A 20,962-nucleotide genomic window follows, 5' to 3' on the forward strand; every position below is an offset into this window, starting at 1 on the left:
TCTTTAGCCAGGCACTGGAACACAGACAAAATCAAGGGGCTCTTTGACCTGGGCAGGCTCCCAGCATTTTTCAGCCTTCCTTAGCAGGGCATTCTCACCCTCTGAAAAGCTGAAAGGCTTTAACAGCTGGAGACGCGCCTGCAGCTGTGCAGATTAATGTCCTTTCTTTTCGGAAACGAAGGGGAAGTTTTCCTGTTGTGAGCCTAAATACCGAGTCTACTCTGCTTTTTCAATCAGGTGACGAAGCTTATGGAAAAAAAGACCAAAGGCCTCGAGGTGAGTCCATTCTACCCAGTTCTGCTTTTCTGGGATCGGGTTGGGGAAATCACGTGAAATTCTGAAAAGCTTCTCTCCGTGTTTTCTAGTTGTTTTTTCAGCCTTGGTGTAAGTTTCATGTAGAAAGGGGCATAGAATTGTTAGAACAGAGAAACACGACTTTCTCGGGAGAGATGGAAGAAAAGGCTGCTGATTCCAGTTCTGCTTTTCTTGTCTTCTGTTAGACTGTCATTTTCTCTCCCCTACTGTTCAAACAGGCCGCAATTAATTGCTCTGCTGAAGAGTTTGCTGTACTAAGTGTCTGTCAAATCGATGCCTTCAACTCAAGATAGCACCTGCTCCTTAGTTACAAAAAGCTCCTCGCAGGAAATTTTCAGGCGTGCCCATAAACCTCCTGGCTGTTTGTTTGGGAGTACAGGGTTTTCTCGTCTGTAACAGAATAGTCGTGGCATTTGCTATGGAATGCTGGTGGCAATCTAGTCAGAAGAGGCCCCCGTGCTTCACTACTTTTGCCTTTTTGTTGTTCAGGGTGACTTCTTCCCAGGGATGTTCTTCTTGACCCCCCGGGGCAAACGGAGGTGTCAGCGTCAGGAGCCATCCTAACTGAGGCCCTGGTAGGTCAGTGCTTTTTGTGTCACCGGACGGTGAAGCTGTCTGTGGGAATGACCTGGCTAGTGCTCGGTGTGGTCCTAATTAAGGTGTCTTTTACTCCGTGTTCCCAGGCTCCCTCTTTCCCTTCTGTCGCCGTGGGTGTGCCGGACGCCTCTGGCAGGACTAACCCCGTGGCTTTTCTGTCCAACGTGCTGTGCTGTGCTGTGCTGTGTGTGCCTGCAGGTAAGAAAAGCGGGGAGTGCAGTCCCTCTGCTTTGCTCGCTGTGTCTCTTGGGGAGGGATTTTGGAGGGGAATCCCAGAGCGATTCGGTTTGAAGGGGACCTTCAAAGGCCAGCCTGCCTTCCGTGGGCAGGGACACCTTCCGCTCTCATCCCCGGCTGGCTGCTCCCAGTCCCGTCCAGCCCGGCCTGGAACACTTGCAGGGATGGGGCAGGCTCAGCTTCCCTGGGCAGTGTGCTCTAATATCTCTGCACTGGCATCCTGAAAAATGTCGTCAGCGTGTTTTGTTCAACGATGGTAAGCAGGACCCGGGTGAAGAGGACATTCTGTTAGGTGCAGAGGGAAATAATTCTCCTTTGAAGCCAAATGGATTCAGATTTGCACGAGTCTTGTCTGCCTTATGTTTGAATTGCTTCCTATTCTAGGCAGTTGTTTTAAATTAAACTTTTATTTTGTGTCTCCCCCCCAGTATCGTGTCCAAGACAAAGCTACCTTTCCTCGTGGGAATGGACCGGCCGGGCTTTGGCAGTCTGGCCCCTCGAAAGCCTTAAGTGACCTCTTCCAACAGGGGAAGACTGAAGCAAGCGGTGCCAGACAGAACTGGAGTTTCTGGAGAATAAAAGCTGGAAGCGTGCCCCCGAAAATCCCCCCGGGTGGTCAGTGGTCTGACTTGCACGGACCGGTGGCCTCGGCCAGGAGCGGTCCTGCGGGAAGCGCCTTTGCCCAGGCTGTAATTTTAATTTCCATGGGATGCTTGGCAAAGCCCCCCTGGGTGAGCCCCAGTGCCTGGCAGGAGCGGAGCGGGCTTCCAGGGAGGTATTCACCTGGTCAGCGGCAGGAGCCATCCTACCTGAGGCCTCAGTGAGTGCTTTTTGTGTGACGGGACAGTGAAGCTGTGGGAATGACCTGGCTAGTGCTCGGTGTGGTCCTAATTAAGGTGTCTTTTACTCCGTGTTCCCAGGCTCCCTGTTTTCCTTCGGTCGCCGTGGGTGTGCCGGACGCCTCTGGCAGGACTAACCCCGTGGCTTTTCTGTCCAACGTGCTGTGCTGTGCTGTGCTGTGTGTGCCTGCAGGCAAGAAAAGCTGGGAGTGCAGTCCCTCTGCTTTGCTCGCTGTGTCTCTTGGGGAGCGATTTTGGAGGGGAATCCCAGAGCGATTTGGTTTGAAGGGCACCTTCAAAGGCCAGCCTGCCTTCCGTGGGCAGGGACACCTTCCACTGTCCCCGGTTGCTGCGAGTCCCGTCCAGCCCGGCCTGGACCACTTGCAGGGATGGGGCAGGCTCAGCTTCCCTGGGCAGTGTGCTCTAATATCTCTCCACTGGCATCCTGAAAAATGTCGTCAGCGTGTTTTGTTGGACACCGGTAAGCAGGACCTGGTTGAAGAGGACATTCTCTGAGGTGCTGGGAGAAGGAGGACTCGTGCGGGCACCTCCAGAGACAGCGGGAACGGGAGCGTGCTGCGGAGAAGGAAAATTCCAGGGGGTGGGTGCCAGGAAATTTGTCCTTCCCTCGCCCTGTGCTCTGCACTCAGCAATGGGTCAAGTGCAGAAGTTTCCTGGGGACCCTGGGAAATGATGCCGGGTCTGCTAAGAAAAGTGGGGCCAAAGGAGCAGGACCTGGGTCTGCGAGAGTGGGAGAAACAAGGGCCGGGTCATCCTCTGCCTCCGGGAGGGAGGGCAGCAGGAAAGGCCACGGACTAAAGCACTGAAGTGCCGTTCCCCAGGGAGCCCCTGCCCAGCACTGAACTTGCTTGTGCACTTGCTGTCCCTTTCCCAGCGGAGCCGAAGCGTCGGGTGCGGGCGCCGGGGGCATGGAGCTGCCAAGGACAAACTGGGAGGGTGTTTGCGAGGGAAGGGGGGAGAAGGAGCTCTTGACGTGCTTTTTTTCCTTCTTCATCCCACAGAATTGCCACGGGAGGAAATACTTCAGAGGGGCTTCCCTCCGGATAAGCCCTGAATGTGCCAGGAGGTTTCAGCCGGGAGGAAAGGAGCTGTGGAAGAAAAGCAGCCTAAAAATAGCCAGCGGGGATCATCAGGTTTTCCAGCCAAGAAGCACAAGGAGAGAGATGAGGGAATGGGTTTCCAATTCCTAATGATTTGGTGGGTGCAGGAATGATTTGTGTGTGTTTTCCAGTGCCTTTTGATTCCTGAGATGGTTTTAAAATGATGGCTTTAGCAATCAACTAAATCGGAGCTGTTGTTTCTGGGAGGAAATGGTGCCAAATAAATGCAGAGTTTTGGGTCAGGTTTTGGGATGATTTGGGTCAGGTTTTGGGGTCAGTTTGGGGTCACTGTTTGGGGTGATTGGGGTCAGTTTTGGGTCAGGTTTTGGGATGATTTGGGTCAGGTTTTGGGGTCAGTTTTGGGTCAGCTTTTGGGGTGATTTGGGTCGGTTTTGGGTCAATTTTTGGGGAGCACTGGGTGTTCCTGGGGGTTGTTGGGGAGCACTGGGTGTTTACTGGGGAGCACTGGGAGGGAAGATGAAAAATAAAGAGAATAAAAAATAAACGAAATAAAAAAATGAAACATAAAAAACAAAAGAAAATTAAAAAAAAAAAAGGCAAAAAAACTAAAAAGGAAATAAAATGAAAATGAAATAAAAGAGAAAAAAAAAGAAAAAAAAAAAGAAACCCCTTCTTGGGCACCCCGTTTCCTCTCCTCCCGCCCCCCGACCCGTAAATTGCGGGGTCATCACCCCTCAAATGTGAGACGGGGATACCAAAATGCGGGTGGGGGAACCCCAGGGAGCCGAAAAAGCGGAGGGGGAGCCGCAGTAAGAAAGCGAAGCCGGGCGGTCGGGCGGCGGGGGGGGGGGGGGCAGGCAAGGTGGCGACGGCGGCGCGTGCGCAGTCGTTGGCAAGACGCCGGCGATCACGTGGTAAGTAAGGGCAGCCAGGAGCGGCGGGACCGGCGACGCATGCGCAGTGGCTCTCGTGGCGGTGCAGCGCTCCCCGCTCGAGTAAAGGGCCGGTTCCGGCGGCAGGGCGGGACTGGCGGTCTCCCGTCTCTGGCGGGGTGTGTGTGGGGGGAATAACGTGAAGATTTTTTGGGGTGAAAGCGCAGAAATTAGCGAGGAGGGCCGGTAATTTGGGTAAACTCGGTCACCGGAAGTAGAGAGCGACCGGAAGTCCTCCAAGGCCCCGGCCCGGCAGTCCGCCCAGCCCACAGTAAAGATGGCGCCGCCAGGACCGGAACGACCACACTAAAGATGGCGGCCCCGGCCCGGAAGTTCGCCCCGACGCCACACTCAAGATGGCGCCGCCAGGACCGGAACTTAGCCGAGGCCACACTCAAGATGGCGGCGAGAGGCCCCCGCCCTGGCCTCAGAGAGGCGTCTATCCTGTTGCCTGACCTCCGCCGCGACCCGGACCCCCGCCCCGCGCCCGCAGCGCCGTCTCGCCGCGCCGCTTCCCGCTGTGGGGACGGGGCGGGGCGCTCGGCGGCGCCGGGCGCGGGCGGCAGGTTCGCGGGCGGCGGCAGGCACCGGCGCGGGCAGACCCCTCTCGCGCCGCGGCGCGCCGCGCACGCGCGACGATCCCACGCGGTCGCCGTCCTCCCGCCCCGTTCCGCCCCCGTTCCGCTCCGCTCCGCTCCGCTCCCGGTCGGTCCCGCCGTGCCCCGGAGATGCTGTCGGGGCTGCGCCGCCGCCTCCCCCCCCCCCCGGAAGCGACCCACGGCGGCAGATCCGACGTCGGGCTCTGCAGGAGATCGTCGCCGGGGTAAGCGGGGGCCCGGCGGGGGGGCGGCGGCCGCTCTTCTGCCTCTCCCGCGGCCAGCGGGGCCTGCAGGCAGGGGAAGCGACGGGCAGCTTTCTCGCCTCTGCGGAGAAACTTGCACCTGCGTGCCGCCGCAGGGCCGGGTTCGGCTGTGCCCTGGCATTGCACACGCACCACACCCCCCCGCGGGGAGGGTCTGCGCTGCCTCGGGGACCCTGTCTGTGCTGCCGGGAGAGAGAAATCCTTTGGGAAGCTGGGCTGGAAACAGCAACTCTGTGAACTGCTCAGCTTTTCCTAGGCAAGGGCAGGTTTTAGGGAAGAAAGGCCCGGACGCGCGAAAGGCGCCGCGGGTCTCGCCAAGGGGGGGGGGGGCGCGCGGCTGCAGTGCCGCTCCCGGCCGTGTCCGCCAGGCGGCGACTGTGAGGCAGGGCCCGGCGCTCGGGGGCGCTCTGGCAAGCGACGCTTGCCCTGGGAAAGCGGCGGGCTTTGGCCACTGCCGGCCTTCCCCCGCAGTGCCCGGGCTGGCCCAGCGCCTGGCAAAACCTCGTAGGGAAAAGGCAAGCAACACCTGCGGTGGTTCTGCCCTTTCTTTAGCCAGGGACTGGAACACAGACAAAATCAAGGGGCTCTTTGACCTGGGCAGGCTCCCAGCATTTTTCAGCCTTCCTTAGCAGGGCATTCTCACCCTCTGAAAAGCTGAAAGGCTTTAACAGCTGGAGACGCGCCTGCAGCTGTGCAGATTAATGTCCTTTCTTTTAGGAAACGAAGGGGAAGTTTTCCTGTTGTGAGCCTAAATACCGAGTCTACTCTGCTTTTTCAATCAGGTGACGAAGCTTATGGAAAAAAAGACCAAAGGCCTCGAGGTGAGTCCATTCTACCCAGTTCTGCTTTTCTGGGATCGGGTTGGGAAAATCACGTGAAATTCTGAAAAGCTTCTCTCCGTGTTTTCTAGTTGTTTTTTCAGCCTTGGTGTAAGTTTCATGTAGAAAAGGGCATAGAATTGTTAGAACAGAGAAACACGACTTTCTCGGGAGAGATGGAAGAAAAGGCTGCTGATTCCAGTTCTGCTTTTCTTGTCTTCTGTTAGACTGTCATTTTCTCTCCCCTACTCTTCAAACAGGCAGCAATTAATTGCTCTGCTGAAGAGTTTGCTGTACTAAGTGTCTGTCAAATCGATGCCTTCAACTCAAGATAGCACCTGCTCCTTAGTTACAAAAAGCTCCTCACAGGAAATTTTCAGGCGTGCCCATAAACCTCCTGGCTGTTTGTTTGGGAGTACAGGGTTTTCTCGTCTGTAACAGAATAGTCGTGGCATTTGCTATGGAATGCTGGTGGCAATCTAGTCAGAAGAGGCCCCCGTGCTTCACTAATTTTGCCTTTTTGTTGTTCAGGGTGACTTCTTCCCAGGGATGTTCTTCTTGACCCCCCGGGGCAAACGGAGGTGTCAGCGTCAGGAGCCATCCTAACTGAGGCCCTGGTAGGTCAGTGCTTTTTGTGTGACCGGACGGTGAAGCTGTCTGTGGGAATGACCTGGCTAGTGCTCGGTGTGGTCCTAATTAAGGTGTCTTTTACTCCGTGTTCCCAGGCTCCCTCTTTCCCTTCGGTCGCCGTGGGTGTGCCGGACGCCTCTGGCAGGACTAACCCCGTGGCTTTTCTGTCCAACGTGCTGTGCTGTGCTGTGTGTGTGCCTGCAGGTAAGAAAAGCGGGGAGTGCAGTCCCTCTGCTTTGCTCGCTGTGTCTCTTGGGGAGTGATTTTGGAGGGGAATCCCAGAGCGATTTGGTTTGAAGGGGACCTTCAAAGGCCAGCCTGCCTTCCGTGGGCAGGGACACCTTCCGCTCTCATCCCCGGCTGGATGCTCCCAGTCCCGTCCAGCCCGGCCTGGAACACTTGCAGGGATGGGGCAGGCTCAGCTTCCCTGGGCAGTGTGCTCTAATATCTCTCCACTGGCATCCTGAAAAATGTCGTCAGCGTGTTTTGTTCAACGATGGTAAGCAGGACCCGGGTGAAGAGGACATTCTGTTAGGTGCAGAGGGAAATAATTCTCCTTTGAAGCCAAATGGATTCAGATTTGCACGAGTCTTGTCTGCCTTATGTTTGAATTGCTTTCTATTCTAGGCAGTTGTTTTAAATTAAACTTTTATTTTGTGTCTCCCCCCCAGTATCCTGTCCAAGACAAAGCTACCTTTCCTCGTGGGAATGGACCGGCCGGGCTTTGGCAGTCTGGCCCCTCGAAAGCCTTAAGTGACCTCTTCCAACAGGGGAAGACTGAAGCAAGCGGTGCCAGACAGAACTGGAGTTTCTGGAGAATAAAAGCTGGAAGCGTGCCCCCGAAAATCCCCCCGGCTGGTCAGCGGTCTGACTTGCACGGACCGGTGGCCTTGGCCAGGAGCGGTCCTGCGGGAAGCGCCTTTGCCCAGGCTGTAATTTTAATTTCCATTGGATGCTTGGCAAAGCCCCCCTGGGTGAGCCCCAGTGCCTGGCAGGAGCGGAGCGGGCTTCCAGGGAGGTATTCACCTGGTCAGCGTCAGGAGCCATCCTAACTGAGGCCTCGGTGAGTGCTTTTTGTGTGACTGGGACAGTGAAGCTGTCTGTGGGAATGACCCGGCTATTGCTCGGTGTGGTCCTAATTAAGGTGTCTTTTACTCCGTGTTCCCAGGCTCCCTGTTTTCCTTCGGTCGCCGTGGGTGTGCCGGACGCCTCTGGCAGGACTAACCCTGTGGCTTTTCTGTCCAACGTGCTGTGCTGTGTGTGCCTGCAGGTAAGAAAAGCGGGGAGTGCAGTCCCTCTGCTTTGCTTGCTGTGTCTCTTGGGTAGTGATTTTGGAGGGGAATCCCAGAGCGATTTGGTTTGAAGGGGACCTTCAAAGGCCAGCCTGTCTTCCGTGGGCAGGGACACCTTCCACTGTCCCCGGTTGCTCCCAGTCCCGTCCAGCCTGGCCTGGAACACTTGCAGGGATGGGGCAGGCTCAGCTTCCCTGGGCAGTGTGCTCTAATATCTCTCCACTGGCATCCTGAAAAATGTTGTCAGCGTGTTTTGTTGGACGCCGGTAAGCAGGACCCGGGTGAAGAGGACATTCTCTGAGGTGCTGGGAGAAGGAGGACTCGTGCGGGCACCTCCAGAGACAGCGGGAACGGGAGCGTGCTGCGGAGAAGGAAAATTCCAGGGGGTGGGTGCCGAGAAATTTGTCCTTCCCTCGCCCTGTGCTCTGCACTCAGCAATGGGTCAAGTGCAGAAGTTTCCTGGGGACCCTGGGAAATGATGCCGGGTCTGCTAAGAAAAGTGGGGCCAAAGGAGCAGGACCTGGGTCTGCGAGCGTGGGAGAAACAAGGGATGGGTCATCCTCTGCCTCCGGGAGGGAGGGCAGCAGGAAAGGCCACGGACTAAAGCACTGAAGTGCCCTTCCCCAGGGAGCCCCTGCCCAGCACTGGACTTGCTTCTGCACTTGCTGTCCCTTTCCCAGCGGAGCCGAAGCGTCGGGTGCGGGTGCCGGGGGCACGGAGCTGCCAAGGACAAACTGGGAGGGTGTTTGCGAGGGAAGGGGGCAGAAGGAGCTCTTGACGTGCTTTTTTTCCTTCTTCATCCCACAGAATTGCCACGGGAGGAAATACTTCAGAGGGGCTTCCCTCCGGATAAGCCCTGAATGTGCCAGGAGGTTTCAGCCGGGAGGAAAGGAGCTGTGGAAGAAAAGCAGCCTAAAAATAGCCAGCGGGGATCATCAGGTTTTCCAGCCAAGAAGCACAAGGAGAGAGATGAGGGAATGGGGTTCCAATTCCTAATGATTTGGTGGGTGCAGGAATGATTTGTGTGTGTTTTCCAGTGCCTTTTGCTTCCCGAGATGGTTTTAAAATGATGGCTTTAGCAATCAACTAAATCGGAGATGTTGTTTCTGGGAGGAAATGGTGCCAAATAAATGCAGAGTTTTGGGTCAGGTTTTGGGATGATTTGGGTCAGGTTTTGGGGTCAGTTTGGGGTCACTGTTTGGGGTGATTGGGGTCAGTTTTGGGTCAGGTTTTGGGATGATTTGGGTCAGGTTTTGGGGTCAGTTTTGGGTCAGCTTTTGGGGTGATTTGGGTCGGTTTTGGGTCAATTTTTGGGGAGCACTGGGTGTTCCTGGGGGTTGTTGGGGAGCACTGGGTGTTTACTGGGGAGCACTGGGAGAGAAGATGAAAAATAAAGAGAATAAAAAATAAACGAAATAAAAAAATGAAACATAAAAAACAAAAGAAAATTAAAAAAAAAAAGGCAAAAAAACTAAAAAGGAAATTAAAATGAAAATGAAATAAAAGAGAAAAAAAAAAAGAAAAAGAAAAAAAAAAAGAAACCCCTTCTTGGGCACCCCGTTTCCTCTCCTCCCGCCCCCCGACCCGTAAATTGCGGGGTCATCACCCCTCAAATGTGAGACGGGGATCCCAAAATGCGGGTGGGGGAACCCCAGGGAGCCGAAAAAGCGGAGGGGGAGCCGCAGTAAGAAAGCGAAGCCGGGCGGTCGGGCGGCGGGGTGGGGGGGGGCAGGCAAGGTGGCGACGGCGGCGCGTGCGCAGTCGTTGGCAAGACGCCGGCGATCACGTGGTAAGTAAGGGCAGCCAGGAGCGGGACCGGCGACGCATGCGCAGTGGCTCTCGTGGCGGTGCAGCGCTCCCCGCTCGAGTTAAGGGCCGGTTCCGGCGGCAGGGCGGGACTGGCGGTCTCCCGTCTCTGGCGGGGTGTGTGTGGGGGGAATAACGTGAAGATTTTTTGGGGTGAAAGCGCAGAAATTAGCGAGGAGGGCCGGTAATTTGGGTAAACTCGGTCACCGGAAGTAGAGAGCGACCGGAAGTCCTCCAAGGCCCCGGCCCGGCAGTCCGCCAAGCCCACAGTAAAGATGGCGCCGCCAGGACCGGAACGACCACACTAAAGATGGCGGCCCCGACCCGGAAGTTCGCCCCGACGCCACACTCAAGATGGCGCCGCCACGACCGGAACTTAGCCGAGGCCACACTAAAGATGGCGGCGAGAGGCCCCCTCGCCTCAGAGAGGCGTCTATCCTGTTGTCTGACCTCCGCCGCGACCCGGACCCCCGCCCCGCGCCCGCAGCGCCGTCTCGCCGCGCCGCTTCCCGCTGTGGGGACGGGGCGGGGGGGTCGGCGGCGCCGGGCGCGGGCGGCAGGTTCGCGGGCGGCGGCAGGCACCGGCGCGGGCAGACCCCTCTCGCGCCGCGGCGCGCGGCGCACGCGCGACGATCCCGGGCGGCCGCGGCGCGAACCCCGGCCGCCCCGTTCCGTTCCGTTCCGCTCCGCTCCGCTCCGCTCCGCTCCGGGTCGGTCCCGCCGTGCCCCGGAGATGCTGTCGGGGCTGCGCCGCCGCCTTCCCCCCCCGGAAGCGACCCACGGCGGCAGATCCGACGTCGGGCTCTGCAGGAGATCGTCGCCGGGGTAAGCGGGGGCCCGGCGGTGGGGCGGCGGCCGCTCTTCTGCCTCTCCCGCGGCCAGCGGGGCCTGCAGGCAGGGGAAGCGACGGGCAGCTTTCTCGCCTCTGCGGAGAAACTTGCACCTGCGTGCCGCCGCAGGGCCGGGTTCGGATGTGCCCTGGCATTGCACACGCACCCCACCCCCCCGCGGGGAGGGTCTGCGCTGCCTCGGGGACCCTGTCTGTGCTGCCGGGAGAGAGAAATCCTTTGGGAAGCTGGGCTGGAAACAGCAACTCTGTGAACTGCTCAGCTTTTCCTAGGCAAGGGCAGGTTTTAGGGAAGAAAGGCCCGGACGCGCGAAAGGCGCCGCGGGTCTCGCCAAGGAGGGGGGGGGGGGCGCGCGGCTGCAGTGCCGCTCCCGGCCGTGTCCGCCAGGCGGCGACTGTGAGGCAGGGCCCGGCGCTCGGGGGCGCTCTGGCAAGCGACGCTTGCCCTGGGAAAGCGGCGGCCTTTGGCCACTGCCGGCCTTCCCCCGCAGTGCCCGGGCTGGCCCAGCGCCTGGCAAAACCTCGTAGGGAAAAGGCAAGCAACACCTGCGGTGGTTCTGCCCTTTCTTTAGCCAGGGACTGGAACACAGACAAAATCAAGGGGCTCTTTGACCTGGGCAGGCTCCCAGCATTTTTCAGCCTTCCTTAGCAGGGCATTCTCACCCTCTGAAAAGCTGAAAGGCTTTAACAGCTGGAGACGCGCCTGCAGCTGTGCAGATTAATGTCCTTTCTTTTAGGAAACGAAGGGGAAGTTTTCCTGTTGTGAGCCTAAATACCGAGTCTACTCTGCTTTTTCAATCAGGTGACGAAGCTTATGGAAAAAAAGACCAAAGGCCTCGAGGTGAGTCCATTCTACCCAGTTCTGCTTTTCTGGGATCGGGTTGGGAAAATCACGTGAAATTCTGAAAAGCTTCTCTCCGTGTTTTCTAGTTGTTTTTTCAGCCTTGGTGTAAGTTTCATGTAGAAAAGGGCATAGAATTATTAGAACAGAGAAACACGACTTTCTCGGGAGAGATGGAAGAAAAGGCTGCTGATTCCAGTTCTGCTTTTCTTGTCTTCTGTTAGACTGTCATTTTCTCTCCCCTACTGTTCAAACAGGCAGCAATTAATTGCTCTGCTGAAGAGTTTGCTGTACTAAGTGTCTGTCAAATCGATGCCTTCAACTCAAGATAGCACCTGCTCCTTAGTTACAAAAAGCTCCTCACAGGAAATTTTCAGGCGTGCCCATAAACCTCCTGGCTGTTTGTTTGGGAGTACAGGGTTTTCTCGTCTGTAACAGAATAGTCGTGGCATTTGCTATGGAATGCTGGTGGCAATCTAGTCAGAAGAGGCCCCCGTGCTTCACTAATTTTGCCTCTTTGTTGTTCAGGGTGACTTCTTCCCAGGGATGTTCTTCTTGACCCCCCGGGGCAAACGGAGGTGTCAGCGTCAGGAGCCATCCTAACTGAGGCCCTGGTAGGTCAGTGCTTTTTGTGTGACCGGACGGTGAAGCTGTCTGTGGGAATGACCTGGCTAGTGCTCGGTGTGGTCCTAATTAAGGTGTCTTTTACTCCGTGTTCCCAGGCTCCCTCTTTCCCTTCGGTCGCCGTGGGTGTGCCGGACGCCTCTGGCAGGACTAACCCCGTGGTTTTTCTGTCCAACGTGCTGTGCTGTGCTGGGTGTGCCTGCAGGTAAGAAAAGCGGGGAGTGCAGTCCCTCTGCTTTGCTCGCTGTGTCTCTTGGGGAGTGATTTTGGAGGGGAATCCCAGAGCGATTTGGTTTGAAGGGGACCTTCAAAGGCCAGCCTGCCTTCCGTGGGCAGGGACACCTTCCACTGTCCCCGGTTGCTGCGAGTCCCGTCCAGCCCGGCCTGGGACACTTGCAGGGATGGGGCAGGCTCAGCTTCCCTGGGCAGTGTGCTCTAATATCTCTCCACTGGCATCCTGAAAAATGTCGTCAGCGTGTTTTGTTCAACGATGGTAAGCAGGACCCGGGTGAAGAGGACATTCTGTTAGGTGCAGAGGGAAATAATTCTCCTTTGAAGCCAAATGGATTCAGATTTGCACGAGTCTTGTCTGCCTTATGTTTGAATTGCTTTCTATTCTAGGCAGTTGTTTTAAATTAAACTTTTATTTTGTGTCTCCCCCCAGTATCCTGTCCAAGACAAAGCTACCTTTCCTCGTGGGAATGGACCGGCCGGGCTTTGGCAGTCTGGCCCCTCGAAAGCCTTAAGTGACCTCTTCCAACAGGGGAAGACTGAAGCAAGCGGTGCCAGACAGAACTGGAGTTTCTGGAGAATAAAAGCTGGAAGCGTGCCCCCGAACATCCCCCCGGCTGGTCAGCGGTCTGACTTGCACGGACCGGTGGCCTTGGCCAGGAGCGGTCCTGCGGGAAGCGCCTTTGCCCATGCTTTAATTGAATTTCCATGGATGCTTGGCAAAGCCCCCCTGGGTGAGCCCCAGTGCACTGGCAGGCGCGGATGCGGGCTCCAGGGAGGCGTATTCCACCTGGTCAGCGTCAGGAGCCCTTCCTTATGGGCCTCGGTTTGGAGTGCTTTTTGTGTGACTGGACAGTGGAAGCTTGGACTGGACCTGGCTAGTTGTCGGTGTGGTCCCTAAATTAAGGGTCTCTTTCCGTGTTCCCAGGCTCACCTGTTTCCTGCGTCGCCGTGGGTGTCGCCGACGGCCTTCGGCATGGGACTTACCCCGTGGCTTTTCTGTCCCAACGTGTGTGCCTGGCTGTGCTGTGTGTGCCTGCAGGTAAGAAAAGCTGGGAGTGCAGTCCCTCTGCTTTGCTCGCTGTGTCTCTTGGGGAGCGATTTTGGAGGGGCATCCCAGAGCGATTTGGTTTGAAGGGGACCTTCAAAGGCCAGCCTGCCTTCCGTGGGCAGGGACACCTTCCACTGTCCCCGGTTGCTGCGAGTCCCGTCCAGCCCGGCCTGGAACACTTGCAGGGATGGGGCAGGCTCTGCTTCCCTGTGCAGTGTGCTCTAATGTCTCTCCACTGGCTTCCTGAAAAATGTCGTCAGCGTGTTTTGTTGGACGCCGGTAAGCAGGACCCGGGTGAAGAGGACATTCTCTGAGGTGCTGGGAGAAGGAGGACTCGTGCGGGCACCTCCAGAGACAGCGGGAACGGGAGCGTGCTGCGGAGAAGGAAAGTTCCAGGGGGTGGGTGCCGAGAAATTTGTCCTTCCCTCGCCCTGTGCTCTGCACTTAGCAATGGGTCAAGTGCAGAAGTTTCCTGGGGACCCTGGGAAATGATGCCGGGTCTGCTAAGAAAAGTGGGGCCAAAGGGGCAGGACCTGGGTCTGCGAGCGTGGGAGAAACAAGGGCCGGGTCATCCTCTGCCTCCGGGAGGGAGGGCAGCAGGAAAGGCCACGGACTAAAGCACTGAAGTGCCGTTCCCCAGGGAGCCCCTGCCCCGCACTGAACTTGCTTCTGCACTTGCTGTCCCTTTCCCAGCGGAGCCGAAGCGTCGGGTGCGGGTGCCGGGGGGATGGAGCTGCCAAGGACAAACTGGGAGGGTGTATGCGAGGGAAGGGGGGAGAAGGAGCTCTTGACGTGCTTTTTTTACTTCTTCATCCCACAGAATTGCCGTGAGAGGAAATACTTCAGAGGGGCTTCCCTCCAGGTAAGCCCTGAATATGCCAGGAGGTTTCAGCCGGGAGGAAAGGAGCTGTGGAAGAAAAGCAGCCTAAAAATAGCCAGCGGGGATCATCAGGTTTTCCAGCCAAGAAGCACAAGGAGAGAGATGAGGGAATCGGGTTCCAATTCCTAATGATTTGGTGGGTGCAGGAATGATTTCTGTGTGTTTTCCAGGCCCTTTTGATTCCTGGGATGATTTTAAAATGATGGCTTTAGCAATCAACTAAATCGGAGATGTTGTTTCTGAGAGGAAATGGTGCCAAATAAATGCAGAGTTTTGGGTCAGTTTTGGGGATGATTTGGGTCAGTTTTTGGGGTCAGTTTGGGGTCACTGTTTGGGGTGATTTGGGTCAGTTTTGGGTCAGCTTTTGGGATGATTGGGGTGAGTTTTGGGTCAGCTTTTGGGATGATTTGGGTCAGGTTTTGGGGTCAGTTTTGGGTCAGCTTTTGGGGTGATTTGGGTCGGTTTTGGGTCAATTTTTGGGGAGCACTGGGTGTTCCTGGGGGTTGTTGGGGGGCACTGGGTGTTTACTGGGGAGCACTGGGTGTTGCTGGGGGGTGTTGAGGAGCACTGGGTGTTACTGGGGTGCACTGGGGAGCACTGGGTGTTGCTGGGGGTTGTTGGGGAGCACTGGGAGAGAAAATGAAAAATAAAGAGAATAAAAAATAAACGAAATAAAAAAGGAAATATAAAAAACAAAATAAAATTAAAAAAAAAGGCAAAAAACCTAAAAAGGAAATAAAATGAAAATGAAATAAAAGAGAAAAAAAAAACAAAAAAAGAAACCCCTTCTTGGGCACCCCGTTTCCTCTCCTCCCGGCCCCCGACCCGTAAATTGCGGGGTCATCACCCCTAAAATGTGAGACGGGGACCCCAAAATGCGGGTGGGGGAACCCCAGGGAGCCGAAAACGCGGAGGGGGAGCCGCAGTAAGAAAGCGAAGCCGGGCGGTCGGGCGGCGGGGTGGGGGGGCAGGCAAGGTGGCGACGCCGGCGCGTGCGCAGTCGTTGGCAAGACGCCGGCGATCACGTGGTAAGTAAGGGCAGCCAGGAGATGGGCCCGGCGACGCATGCGCAGTGGCTGTCGTGGCGGTGCAGCGCTCCCTGCTCGAGTTAAGGGCCGGTTCCGGCGGCAGGGCGGGACTCGCGGTCTCCCGTCTCTCCCGGGGTGTGTGTGGGGGGAATAACACGAAGATTTTTTGGGGCGAAAGCGCAGAAATTAGCGAGGAGGGCCGGTAATTTGGGTAAACTCGGTCACCGGAAGTAGAGAGCGACCGGAAGTCCTCCAAAGCCCCGGCCCGGAAGTCCGCCAAGCCCACAGTAAAGATGGCGCCGCCAGGACCGGAACGACCACACTAAAGATGGCGGCCCCGGCCCGGAAGTCCGCAAAACCCACAGTAAAGATGGCGCCGCCAGGACCGGAACGACCACACTAAAGATGGCGGCCCCGGCCCGGAAGTTCGCCCCGACGCCACACTCAAGATGGCGCCGCCACGACCGGAACTTAGCCGAGGCCACACTAAAGATGGCGCCGCGGCCCCCGCTCGCCCCGCTCCGCTCCCGCTCCCGCCCCCGCTCCCGCTCCCGCTCCCGCTCCCGCCGTGCCCTGGAGATGCTATCGGGGCTGCGCCGCCACCTTCCCCCCCCCCCGGAAGCGACCCACGGCGGCAGATCCGACGGAGATCGTCCCCGGGGTAAGCTGGGCGCGGCGGGTGGGCGCGGCCGCTCTTCTGCCTCTCCCGCGGCCATCGGGGACGGCAGGCCGGGGAAGCGACAGGCAAGTTTCCCGCCTCTGCGGAGAAACTCGCACCTGCGTGCCGCCGCAGGGCCGGGTTCGGATGTGCCCTGGCATTGCACACGCACCACACCCCCCCGCGGGGAGGGTCTGCGCTGCCTCGGGGACCCTGTCTGTGCTGCCGGGAGAGATAAATCCTTTGGGAAGCTGGGCTGGAAACAGCAACTCTGTGAACTGCTCAGCTTTTCCTAGGCAAGGGCAGGTTTTAGGGAAGAAAGGCCCGGACGCGCGAAAGGCGCCGCGGGTCTCGCCAAGGGGGGGGGGGCGCGCGGCTGCAGCGCCGCGCGCGGCTGCAGTGCCGCTCCCGGCCGTGTCCGCCAGGCGGCGGCTGTGAGGCAGGGCCCGGCGCTCGGGGGCGCTCTCGCAAGCGACGCTTGCCCTGGGAAAGCGGCGGGCTTTGGGCACTGCCGGCCTTCCCCCGCAGTGCCCGGGCTGGCCCAGCGCCTGGCAAAACCTCGTAGGAAAAAGGCAAGCAACACCTGCGGTGGTTCTGCCCTTTCTTTAGCCAGGGACTGGAACACAGACAAAATCAAGGGGCTCTTTGACCTGGGCAGGCTCCCAGCATTTTTCAGCCTTCCTTAGCAGGGCATTCTCACCCTCTGAAAAGCTGAAAGGCTTTAACAGCTGGAGATGCGCCTGCAGCTGTGCAGATTAATGGAGTTTCTTTGAGGAAACGAAGGGGAGGTTTTCCTGTTGTGAGCCTAAATACCGAGTCTACTCTGCTTTTTCAATCAGGTGACGAAGCTTATGGAAAAAAAGACCAAAGGCCTCGAGGTGAGCACATTCTACCGGGTTCAGCTTTTCTGGGGTCGGTTTGGGAAAATCACGTGAAATTCTAAAAAGCCTCTCTCCGTGTTTTCTAGTTGTTTTTTCAGCCTTGGTCTAAGTTTCGTGTAGAAAAGGGCATAGAATTATTAGAACAGACCAACTAGACTTTCTCGGGAGAGATGGAAGAAAAGGCTGCTGATTGCAGTTCTGCTTTTCTTGTCTTCCCTTCGACCGTCATTTTCTCTCCCCTGCTGTTCAAATAGGCAGCAATTAATTGCTCTGCTGAAGAGTTTGCTGTACTACGTGTCTGTCAAATTGATGCCTTCAACTCAAGATAGCACCTGCTCCTTAGTTACAAAAAGTTCCCAGGACCTTTCGGCGGTTGCCATAACATCCTCCTGCTGTGTTTGGGAGGAGCCACCAGTGGTTTTCTCGTCGGTAACAGAACCGTCGTGCAGATCTGGGCATGCTGTGGCAATCTAGTCTGAAAGAGAGGACCCGTGATAACTAAGTTTGCCTTTTGGTTCAGGGGACTTCTTCCCAGGATGTTATTCTTGCAACCCGGGGCACATGGAGGTATCTCACATGGTCAGGTGGAGCCATCCAAACTGAGTCTCGGTGAGTGCTTTTTGTGTGACTGGCGCTGTGAAGCTGTCTGTGGGAATACCCGGGCTATTGCTCGGTGGGTCCTAATTAAGGGTCTTTTTCACTACGTGTTTCCAGGCTCCTCCTTCCCTCGCTCGCCCGTGGGTGTGCCGGACGGCCTCCTGGCGGGCTAACCCCGTGGCTTTTCTGTCCAACGTGCTGTGCTGTGCTGTGCTGTGTGCGCCTGCAGGTAAGAAAAGCGGGGAGTGCAGTCCCTCTGCTTTGCTCGCTGTGTCTCTTGGGGAGTGATTTTGGAGGGGAATCCCAGAGCGCTTTGGTTTGAAGGGGACCTTCAAAGGCCAGCCTGCCTTCCGTGGGCAGGGACACCTTCCGCTCTCATCCCCGGCTGGATGCTCCCAGTCCCATCCAGCCTGGCCTGGAACACTTGCAGGGATGGGGCAGGCTCAGCTTCCCTGTGCAGTGTGCTCTAATATCTCTCCACTGGCATCAGGAAAAATTTTGTCAGCGTGTTTTGTTCAACGATGGTAAGCAGGACCCGGGTGAAAATGACATTCTGTTAGGTGCAGAGGGAAATAATTCTCCTTTGAAGCCAAATGTATTCAGATTTGCACGAGTCTTGTCTGCCTTATGTTTGAATTGCTTTCTATTCTAGGCAGTTGTTTTAAATTAAACTTTTATTTTGTGTCTCCCCCCCCAGTATCCTGTCCAAGACAAAGCTACCTTTCCTCGTGGGAATGGACCGGCCGGGCTTTGGCAATCTGGCCCCTCGAAAGCCTTCAGTGACCTCTTCCAACAGGGGAAGACTGAAGCAAGCGGTGCCAGAAAGAACTGGAGCTTCTGGAGAATAAAAGCTGGAAGCGTGCCCCCAAAAACCCCCCCGGGTGGTCAGTGGTCTGACTTGCACGGACCGGTGGCCTCGGCCAGGAGCGGTCCTGCGGGAAGCGCCTTTGCCCAGGCTGTAATTTTAATTTCCATTGGATGCTTGGCAAAGCCCCCTGGGGAGCCCAGTGCTGGCAGGATAGGAGCGGGTTCCAGGGCGGTCTTCACCCTGGTCAGCGTCAGGAGCTCATCAATCAACTGAGGCATCGGTGAGTGCTCTTGTGTGATGGAGGGAAAGCTTGTCTTGGGAAGACCCGGATTGACTCGGTTTGGTTTCTAATAAGGTGTCTCTTTCTCCGTTTTCCAGCCCCTCCTCCTTCGGTGCCGTGGGTTGGCGAGGCATCTGGAATGACTTAACCCGTGGCCTTCTGTCCAACGTGCGTGATGGTCGTGCTGGCGTAAGAACAAGCGGTGAGCAGTTCCCTCTGCTTTGATTGCTGTGTCTCTTGGGTAGTGATTTTAGAGGGGAATCCCAGAGCGATTTGGTTTGAAGGGGACCTTCAAAGGCCAGCCTGTCTTCCGTGGGCAGGGACACCTTCCACTGTCCCCGGTTGCTCCCAGTCCCGTCCCGCCTGGCCTGGAACACTTGCAGGGATGGGGCAGGCTCAGCTTCCCTGGGCAGTGTGCTCTAATGTCTCTCCACTGGCATCCTGAAAAATGTTGTCAGCGTGTTTTGTTGGACGCCGGTAAGCAGGACCCGGGTGAAGAGGACATTCTCTGAGGTGCTGGGAGAAGGCGGACTCGTGCGGGCACCTCCAGAGACAGCGGGAACGGGAGCGTGCTGCGGAGAAGGAAAATTCCAGGGGGTGGGTGCCGAGAAATTTGTCCTTCCCTCGCCCTGTGCTCTGCACTCAGCAATGGGTCAAGTGCAGAAGTTTCCTGGGGACCCTGGGAAATGATGCCGGGTCTGCCAAGAAAAGTGGGGCCAAAGGAGCAGGACCTGGGTCTGCGAGCGTGGGAGAAACAAGGGCCGGGTCATCCTCTGCCTCCGGGAGGGAGGGCAGCAGGAAAGGCCACGGACTAAAGCACTGAAGTGCCGTTCCCCAGGGAGCCCCTGCCCAGCACTGGACTTGCTTCTGCACTTGCTGTCCCTTTCCCAGCGGAGCCGAAGCGTCGGGTGCGGGTGCCGGGGGGATGGAGCTGCCAAGGGCAAACTGGGAGGGTGTATGCGAGGGAAGGGGGTAGAAGGAGCTCTTGACGTGCTTTTTTTACTTCTTCATCCCACAGCATTGCCGCGAGAGGAAATACCTCAGAGGGGCTTCCCTCCAGGTAAGCCCTGAATATGCCAGGAGGTTTCAGCCGGGAGGAAAGGAGCTGTGGAAGAAAAGCAGCCTAAAAATAGCCAGCGGGGATCATCAGGTTTTCCAGCCAAGAAGCACAAGGAGAGAGATGAGGGAATCGGGTTCCAATTCCTAATGATTTGGTGGGTGCAGGAATGATTTGTGTGTGTTTTCCAGTCCCTTTTGATTCCTGGGATGATTTTAAAATGATGGCTTTAGCAATCAACTAAATCGGAGATGTTGTTTCTGAGAGGAAATGGTGCCAAATAAATGCAGAGTTTTGGGTCAGTTTTGGGGATGATTTGGGTCAGTTTTTGGGGTCAGTTTGGGGTCACTGTTTGGGGTGATTTGGGTCAGTTTTGGGTCAGCTTTTGGGATGATTGGGGTCAGTTTTGGGTCAGCTTTTGGGATGATTTGGGTCAGGTTTTGGGGTCAGTTTTGGGTCAGCTTTTGGGGTGATTTGGGTCGGTTTTGGGTCAATTTTTGGGGAGCACTGGGTGTTCCTGGGGGTTGTTGGGGGGCACTGGGTGTTTACTGGGGAGCACTGGGTGTTGCTGGGGGTTGTTGAGGAGCACTGGGTGTTACTGGGGTGCACTGGGGAGCACTGGGTGTTGCTGGGGGTTGTTGGGGAGCACTGGGTGTTACTGGGGAGCACTGGGGAGCACTGGGTGTTGCTGGGTGTTACTGGGGAGCACTGGGAGAGAAAATGAAAAATAAAGAGAATAAAAAATAAACGAAATAAAAAAGGAAATATAAAAAACAAAATAAAATTAAAAAAAAAAGGCAAAAAACCTAAAAAGGAAATAAAATGAAAATGAAATAAAAGAGAAAAAAAAAAAAAAAAAAAAGAAACCCCTTCTTGGGCACCCCGTTTCCTCTCCTCCCGCCCCCCGACCCGTAAATTGCGGGGTCATCACCCCTAAAATGTGAGACGGGGACCCCAAAATGCGGGTGGGGGAACCCCAGGGAGCCGAAAAAGCGGAGGGGGAGCCGCAGTAAGAAAGCGAAGCCGGGCGTTGTTTGGTCGGGCTCTGGCTCTCTGGTTCTTGGTGGGGGGGCGGCAAGGTGGCACGCCGGCGCGTGCGCCGTCGTTGGCAAAGACGCCGGCGATCAGTGGTAAGTAAGGGCCGCCAGAGTGGGCCCGGCGACGCCATTGCGCAGTGGATGTCGTGGCGGTGCCGCCGCCCCTGCTCTCGTTAAGGGCGTTCCGGCGGCAGGGCGGACTCGCGTCTCCCGTCCTCGGGGTGTGTTGTGGGGGAATAAACGCAGATTTTTTGGGTGCGGGGACGAGCGAACGCCAGAACTCGGAGAGGAGGGCCGGTAATTGGGTAAACTCGGTCACCTGAAGTAACGTAAGACGAGACCGGAAAGTCCTCCAAAGGCCCCGGCCCGGAAGTCCGCCAAGCCCACAGTAAAGATGGCGCCGCCAGGACCGGAACGACCACACTAACGATGGCGGCCCCGGCCCGGAAGTCCGCCAAGCCCACAGTAAAGATGGCGCCGCCAGGACCGGAACGACCACACTAAAGATGGCGGCCCCGGCCCGGAAGTTCGCCCCGACGCCACACTCAAGATGGCGCCGCCACGACCGGAACTTAGCCGAGGCCACACTAAAGATGGCGCCGCGGCCCCCCGCTCGCCCCGTTCCGCTCCGCTCCCGCTCCCGCCCCCGCTCCCGCTCCCGCTCCCGCCGTGCCCTGGAGATGCTATCGGGGCTGCGCCGCCGCCTTCCCCCCCCCCCCCGGAAGCGACCCA

The 20,962-nt window shown here is 57.0% G+C and overlaps 3 long non-coding RNA genes across 8 annotated transcripts; all 3 read left to right on the forward strand.

Annotated features, from left to right (window-relative positions):
- The first annotated feature begins 234 nt into the window (after nucleotides 1–234).
- LOC120325339 lies at nucleotides 235–2,110 on the forward strand. Of its 4 annotated transcripts, none has more exons than XR_005567282.1 (3): nucleotides 235–276; nucleotides 805–894; nucleotides 2,070–2,110. It is a non-coding gene; the product is annotated as an uncharacterized LOC120325339 (long non-coding RNA). The 4 variants fall into 4 exon arrangements; XR_005567283.1 differs by having other exon boundaries at nucleotides 805–890; nucleotides 2,070–2,108; XR_005567281.1 differs by lacking the exon at nucleotides 2,070–2,110 and adding an exon at nucleotides 999–1,043 and having other exon boundaries at nucleotides 805–890.
- A 2,610-nt stretch (nucleotides 2,111–4,720) lies between these two features.
- LOC120325336 lies at nucleotides 4,721–6,452 on the forward strand. 2 transcript variants are annotated; one of them, XR_005567275.1, is made up of 4 exons: nucleotides 4,721–4,825; nucleotides 5,647–5,685; nucleotides 6,214–6,299; nucleotides 6,408–6,452. It is a non-coding gene; the product is annotated as an uncharacterized LOC120325336 (long non-coding RNA). The 2 variants fall into 2 exon arrangements; XR_005567276.1 differs by having other exon boundaries at nucleotides 6,214–6,303; nucleotides 6,408–6,448.
- Nucleotides 6,453–10,132: 3,680 nt separating this feature from the next.
- On the forward strand, nucleotides 10,133–11,865 carry LOC120325337. 2 transcript variants are annotated; one of them, XR_005567277.1, is made up of 4 exons: nucleotides 10,133–10,235; nucleotides 11,060–11,098; nucleotides 11,627–11,712; nucleotides 11,821–11,865. It is a non-coding gene; the product is annotated as an uncharacterized LOC120325337 (long non-coding RNA). The 2 variants fall into 2 exon arrangements; XR_005567278.1 differs by having other exon boundaries at nucleotides 11,627–11,716; nucleotides 11,821–11,861.
- Nucleotides 11,866–20,962: the final 9,097 nt, after the last annotated feature.

The sequence above is a fragment of the Pipra filicauda genome, unplaced genomic scaffold (assembly GCF_003945595.2).
Source record: "Pipra filicauda isolate LSUMZ 115617 unplaced genomic scaffold, ASM394559v2 scaffold941_size48390_pilon, whole genome shotgun sequence".
In the NCBI taxonomy this organism is placed as follows: Eukaryota; Metazoa; Chordata; class Aves; order Passeriformes; family Pipridae; genus Pipra; species Pipra filicauda.